The sequence below is a fragment of the Arachis ipaensis genome, chromosome B9 (genome assembly GCF_059453495.1).
Source record: "Arachis ipaensis isolate K30076 ecotype BB chromosome B9, ASM5945349v1, whole genome shotgun sequence".
Lineage (NCBI taxonomy): Eukaryota > Viridiplantae > Streptophyta > Magnoliopsida > Fabales > Fabaceae > Arachis > Arachis ipaensis.
In genome coordinates this window covers 81,981,663-81,989,244 of record NC_142444.1, presented here as the reverse complement: position 1 = coordinate 81,989,244, position 7,582 = coordinate 81,981,663, and the positions used below count along the sequence as shown (strand labels likewise).

At 39.0% G+C, this 7,582-nt stretch overlaps 1 non-coding gene across 1 annotated transcript; it reads left to right on the top strand.

Moving 5' to 3' along the window:
- The first annotated feature begins 430 nt into the window (after positions 1-430).
- On the top strand, positions 431-541 carry LOC148545210 (small nucleolar RNA R71). The gene has a single exon (XR_015900823.1). It is a non-coding gene; the product is annotated as a small nucleolar RNA R71 (small nucleolar RNA).
- The last annotated feature ends 7,041 nt before the right edge of the window (positions 542-7,582 follow it).

Genomic DNA, 7,582 nt, shown 5'->3' with positions numbered 1-7,582 from the left:
TCCTCCTTTGTTGAGTTGTCTTCAGGTTGTTTGCACATTTTGTCTTGCTTGTCTTCAGTCTCTTGATCACTTGTAGTGACCATTTTGCAATCTTCCCATCTTACTTTCTTTGCTTCTCCCTTGGGGTTTTTCTCCGTGTCACTTGGGAAGCTATCAGTAGGTTTGGGAATCTTCTCAGACAAATATCCCACCTGGAATTCCAGCTTCCTAATGGTTTCTCCCTGGTTCTTAATATTGGCTCGCACCTCCTCTTTGAACGCCTTATTTTCTTGAATCTCTTGGCTTATTCCTTCAAGTAGGGCTTCAATCTTAGAGAGCCTGTCATCAATTGATGAGTGATTCGGAGCAGATGTGTTGTTTTGGTTTTGATAAGTATGTGGAGAAGTGTTGTTGTGGGGGTGTTGAGATGTCCTCTGGGTGAATTGTTGGTGAGCTACATTGTTAGTGGACACCTCCTTGTTAAGTCTTTGAACCTCTCCCATGCTTCATACAGAGTCTCACCATCCTGTTGCCTGAAGGTTTGAACCTCAGCTCTCAGCCTATTGATTCGTTGAGGAGGGTAGAATCTTGCTAAGAATTTGTTCACCACATCCTCCCAAGTTGTCAAGCTCTCCCTTGGGAAGGATTCCAGCCACTTGGCTGCCTTGTCTCTGAGTGAGAAGGGAAATAAGAGCAATCTATAGGCGTCAGGAAGAACACCATTAGATTTCACTGTGTCACATATTCTCAGAAAGGTGGTCAAATGTTGGTTGGGATCTTCTTGAACACCTCATCCAAACGAACAGTTGTTCTGAACAAGGGTGATGAGCTGTAGTTTAAGTTCAAAGTTGTTGGCATGGATTGTTGGTTTTTGGATGCTACTTCCACAATTGCCTGGGTTTGGATTAATGTAAGAGCCCAAAACTCTTCTATCCTCCCCAGCATGATTTGCTCCACCTCATCTGCCATGGTTGTGAATCTCTTCTTCATGATGATTTTCCATGTTTTCTTCCATGTTTGGTTCAAAGTTTTCCTCAAACTGTTCCTCTTCTTCTTCAGCACCAACTACTCGTTTTTCTTTTGCCTCCCTCCTTAGTCTAAGGAAGGTTCTCTCTGGTTCAGAATCAAAGGAAGTTGAAGCCCCACTTCTTCTCCCTGTCATACAACCAACAAGTACAAGCAGAGAATATAGGTGCAGACAGTATTTATGTCAGAATTGATGTTAGTTGTGGGTGATGCAATATATCAAACAGTTAGTGGGTTAGCAAACAGAATTGAAAATAACAAAGAAAAACAAAAGAGTAGATGGAGAAGGGAAGAAGTTTAACTAAAAACAAAAAAGTAAGTCACTCAAACAGAAAAATGAAATTCACAAAATAAAATGCTCAATCTAGTGATCTTCCAATCTAATCATTATTGATGCACAATCAATCCCCGGGAACGGCACCATAAACTTGATGCACGGAAAACTTGTCTCACAACAAATCTCCCTTCGGCAAGTGTACCGAAGTTGTCGTCAAGTAAAAACTCACAATAGAGTGAGGTCGAATCCCACAGGGATTGATTGATCAAGCAACTTTAATTAGAAGAATGTTCTAGTTGAGCGAATCCAGAATTTGGGTTGAAAGTTGCAGAAAATAAAATGGCGGGAATGTAAATAACAGAAAAGTAAATGCTAGAACTAAAGGACTGGAAGTAAATGACTGAAAATAAATTGCAGAATTGTAAATGGGAATGGGGGATTTGCTCATAAAAGTAAATCGCAGAAATTAAAGAGAATGGGTGAGATTAGAGATGGGGAGTTCATTGGGCTTAGGAGATGTTGCAATTCTCTGGATCAAGTTCATTTTCATCTCTTCCTCAATCAATGCACTCATTGATCTCCTTGGCAATCTTAAGTGATTGAATTACAATTTCTTGCAATTCAATCTCTCAAATCTTGATCAATAGCCAATTCCTTGGTCAATTGCTCATGAGAAGAGATGAAGTATGGTCACTGATTATACCACATGCATTTCCCAAACCAAGTATTGAGAGGGTTACAGTCACATACCCATCCAAACCCAATTTGGTCCAGCATGACAAAGCATTTCTAGCTTGATCTCTTCATTCCTCTTCCAAGGTTCAAAAGAGATCCAAGTTTGAATAGTTTCTCTTCCAAGATAACTACTCAATTGGATGAAGATCGAAAGCTTTCAAGTAAAATCAAGAGGAAAGATAGAAGAAGAACAATGAAAATTAGTATTGATCCATTAAATTACAACAGAGCTCCCTAACCCAATGAAAGGGGTTTAGTTGTTCATAGCTCTTGAAAATGAAAACAAAGATGGAGAATACATCATAAACTAGAAATTGCAAAGAAAGTAAAATACAAAGAGTGGTTCTTCAGCCTCTAGAACTCTTTTACAATTCAAAGCTACTCCTATATATACTACTCTTCTCAGCTTCTAGTTCACTCTTCAAGTCTTGGGCCTTTGGATCTTGAGTTTGAAGCAGTTCCTTTCTTTATTTGGGCTTGGCTTTACTTGCAGAGAGAAAGTGCGGAGTTGGCAGAGACTTAAGCTCAGGGCGTAAGGAGTGTTAATCATTTAGTGAAAGTCCAAGTTCGGGAACGTTAGTGACACTTAACATTGTCACTAACGTTCCAATGCACCCCTTTTGCCTTACGTTAAAACCCACGTTAACTAGGTTAACGTGGCTTTTAACGTTGCCTTGTCAATCTTCGAGAACGTTAGTGACACTCAACATTGTCACTAACGTTCCACTGTGCCCCTTCTTGCTTCACGTTAAAGCTCACGTTAACTAGGTTAACGTGGCTTCTAACGTGGCCTTTGCCATCCTTCGAGAACGTTAGTGACATTCAACATTGTCACTAACGTTCCAATGTGCCCCTAGGTCTCACGTTAGAGTCCACGTTAACTAGGTTAACGTGGTTTCTAACGTGGCCATCTTTTAGCCATCCCAACTTTAGTGACAATGTTGAGTGTCACTAACGTTGGCTCATCTTTTATTTCTCATCTTTAGCTTCCACGTTAACCAAGTTAACGTGACTCTTGGGGGTTGTGTGGTTGCTTCAACGTTAGTGACAATATTGAGTGTCACTAACATTGTCGACAACTCTTCATTCTCTACGTTAGTTCCCACGTTAACCAAGTTAACGTGGGAGTTAACGTGGTACTTAGCACCATAGGCCAACGTTAGTGAGAATGTTGAGTGTCACTAACATTGGCTTCTCTCCCTCCCCCTTAACGTTAGAGGCCACATTAACTAGGTTAACGTGGCTTCTAACGTGGCTACTTATGAGTGATTGCCAACGTTAGTGACAATGTTGAGTGTCACTAACGTTGGCTCAACTTCTTTTCTCCACGTTAGAGTTCACGTTAACTTGGTTAACGTAACTCTCTAACGTGGGCATTGATGGCTTTTTGAGAGTGTTATTGGCAATCACTTTTCTCATTAATCTTTGCAAGTTACCTCCCCTTTTCTTGCTCCTTTTTGGTCCTAAAATCAAGCAACAAAGTGCATCAAAGCTCTAGTCCAAGTCATGAGTAATGCAACATAATATTTGTCACTAAACTTATGCAAAATCCTTATGAAATCATGTAAAATGCACAATGTATGCTTGAGTGAAGGCATAAGTGAATATTTACCCAAAACTAGCTTATTTCCTAAAGAAATGCATGAAACTAACCTAAAAACAGTAAAGAAAAGGTCAGTGAAGCTGGCCAAAATACCCTGGCATCACACACACACATACATATGCACTCCCATTCATCTTCTTGTCATTTGTCCCACTCATCCGAATCTATAGCAAGAAAAGTTATTCATCCTAAAGCTTTTTCAGCGAGAAAGGAGGCTGAATCCTCTCGTAGTAAAGGAGGAAAAGGGAAAGGACCCATGCGTGAAGAGGAAGACCAACCATCATCACCTCCTCGCCGTTCCACTTCACATCTGACTGGTCACTCTACACCAAGCAACCGTCCTTCTAGAGGTCCCTAAAGAACCATACTTCAAAACACTAGGGAACCTACTAATATTAACTCTCTTGATTTCAAGCGAAAGTATGGCAAAACTCACTCTCACTATGATCCTCACCGATTTGCAACATGTGCTTAGTATGAGTTTCATAAACAAATTCTTGCGAACCGTACTCTCTTTTCTTCCTTTATTGTTAATCAATTTTAAAACTAATATTCATGATCTGAAATGTACTCCCATTTTCAAAATTAGAAAACCTGTCTACCCGAACTTAGTGCATGAGTTCTTTGCGAACTCACTTTTTTGTGAAGGAGAACTTCACTCTTTTGTTAAAAACACTCATTTTATCTTGAATGCTGAAACCATTGGCGCGACCCTTGGATATCAAGACACAGGGGTAAAAGTGTATATGGCTGTTAAATTGGATAACCAAGTTGGCATTTCTCATCAAGAAGTACTGGCTCGAATCTGTGAAAATTTTTCTTCTATGGATGATACAACTCCCACTCATAAGGCCCTAGGACCTGTTAGGGCTCTGTTGCATCGCATCATCACTCATATTATCATGCCTCAAAGTGGTTCATATCAAAGGATAATTGTTTGTGACACCCTTGTGCTCTATGCTATTTTGAATTCCATTCCAATTTCCTTCGTATATCTTATGACTCACGACATGTGGGATTGTGTAAAAAGTGATAAAAAGTGTTCTCTCCCCTATGGCATGTTTTTAACTTGTTTGTTTGAATATTTTAATATATATTTAAGCAATGAGCCTGTTGAGAACAAGGTATCTACTATCAAAGGTGGCGGTGGACCTCAGCAAGCAAAAGGTAAAAATGTAAGGAATTTGCTTCAATGACCAAGCAGATGGTCAAATCTTGTAAGGAAGCTCAAAAGCTTTCAATGCAAAATCAAAAATCCTGGATGAAATCTCATGATACGGTTGCTGTGCTTCTAAAGCACCTGGACTCATTTGATGAGGATATGGCAAGCTTAGAGAAAGAAGATGACTACTTGGAATCTGATGAAGAGGAATTTGATACCTAGTTTTGCTCCTTGCTGCCTGTTAGCACGAATCCCCACACCTTCATAATGTTGTACCAGCAAGTGCACTGGGTCGTCTAAGTAATACCTGAGCGAGTGAGGGCCGATCGCACGAGGACTGTGGTTTAAAGCAAGCTATGGTTATCTTGCAAGTCTTAGTCAAGCAGATCAGAAGGTTGTTGAACTTTGATGATCATGAAACTATAAAAGCAAAAGTGGTAGAAAATACTAATAGGAATAGGCTTAAGGCTTGGAGTTGCATGTGATTGATGTTCTTCTATGGTACTACTGTCTTCTTTGCTTATGGTTGATGTTCTTCTATGGCAGGTTGTATGTGATCAAAGCCATTGCCCATGGTCATTGATCTCCTATACTCCAGATCAAACGACATTTCCTGTGGTCATTTAATCTGATGTAGGGTGAAGCTCTAGCAGTTCATTCTCTTGGCGATCCTACTCAAAATGCCACAGACAAGGTCGAATCTTTCGGATCAGAGAATGCTGCCTCTATGGATTCTAGCCTATAGCATGGAGACCACAATCTCCCCGAAAATTGGCTGAATTGGTGTCTCGAGAAGTCCCCAACAAAGTCGTGGATTAGCCGTCTGAGAGATGTATAAACATAGCTGTTGGCTCGTGCTTTCTGGCTACACAAACCCAAGTAGACGCGGGTGTTTGTCAGACACGTTCGTCTTAATGTGATTAACAGAGTTGATTGCCTGATCATCCTATTGATACGGGAAAAATAGGTTCCGCGCAATAACTACCGGAAAGTGCACCAGGTCGTATCAAGTAATAAAACTCACAAAAGAGTGAGGTCGATCCCAGGAGGATTAACGGATTAAGCAATCAATAGTTAGTTGATTAGCCTAGTTAGACGATTCAGTTTGGAGTGATAAGCAATAGAAAAGTAAATTGAATCAAAGTAAATAAAAGTAGTAAAGTGCAGAAAAGTGAATTGACATAAATGTAAAGTACATAAAGTAAATGACATAAAGTAAATGAAGAAAAATAAAATGAACATTGGGATCAAGAGATATTGAATTATCCGGATCAAGTTCGTTCTCATCTCTTCCTCAATGAATGCATTCATTGATCTTGCTTGGCAATCTTAGGTGATTGGATCCCAATGTCTTGGCTCACCAATCTCTCTAAACTTGAACAATTTTCGAATATCTTGGTTTAATTGTTCATGGAAAGAGATGAAGTTTGGTCACTGATTATACCACACACCTTCATAGATCAAAGTATTAGTAGGATTAAATGTCACAATATCCTTCCAATCCCCAACCTAATCCAATGTGAGAAAGTATTTCTAGCATGATTTCCTCATTCCTCTGTCAAGGTTCCGAGGAAATCCAAGTATGAACAATTTCTCCATCGAGATAATTATTCAATTGAATTTAGATCGAAATCTTTCTAGTAAAATCAAGAGAAAAGACTGAAGAAGGAGAATGAAAACTACAATTGATCCATTAAATAACAATAGAGCTCTCTAACCCAATGGAAAGAGTTAGTTTAGTTCATCGCTCTACTCAAATAGAAAATGAAGAAAAATAAAGATGAAGATTAAGAAATAGAACTGAAATTGAAACTCAAATTCATAATGGAAATTACAAACAAAAATTAAACTACCAGAAAAATAGAAAACAAAAGAAAAGAAATAAAAGTGCATGAAAGGATGTGGATGCATGATTCTGGACTCCCCTCCAATCCAGAAAGATTTCTCCAATCTAGCTACTGCCTATATATAGGCTTACAATTAAAATGAAAGAGCAAATTATAATTGAATTAAAATTCCTAATCTAGATGCTTCTTGTGACTTGGATTGAGTGATGTTGATGGGCTTTAGCTTGCTTGCATAATCCAGTAGTGTAATAATTTGGGCCTTTAGTGATGTTGCAGCGTTAAAAATTGCTCCCAGACCCTTCCTCAACGTTTTCGTCAACGTTGGCATGCAAACATTCCCTCCAACATTTTTCTGGTCAAGCGTACGTGTGGGCAATGCGTACGCCTGACCCTTGATTTTTTAACATTGAGATGAGCGTTGGAGACAACGTTGCTGAGCCAACATTCCACCCACGCGTGTGATGGCCAAGGATTTATACCGGTCTCGAAATTCACAAATTAACCTCGTTAATAGTATAGTCCAAACCAATAATCAATCCTCGAATCAAATTTTAAGGAATTGGTTGTCACAAAGTTCAACCCCAATAAAAATAACCGAAGTATTCAAACTTCGGGTCGTCTCACAAGGAATGGAAAAACACGTGCATCAACATTGGTTAGAATTATGGGGTTGCAAATCATGAGCAAGAAATTAAACTAAGAGACTTATCAAGCAAGAAATCTTAAAGTGCAAGAAACCAATTCAAGTAACTAAAGCAGTGTATGAGCAAATCCAAACTAATAAGAGAACATCCATTATAATTCTACTCTAAAAATGAACAAGTAACTATAACTAGAATCAAGCAATTACAATTTTTTTATTGGATTTCAAATATGAATAACAAAAGCAACTCTTGGCTAGGCATAGGAATTAGGTTCACCATCCTTGTCTAATAACCATATCTTAACAATTA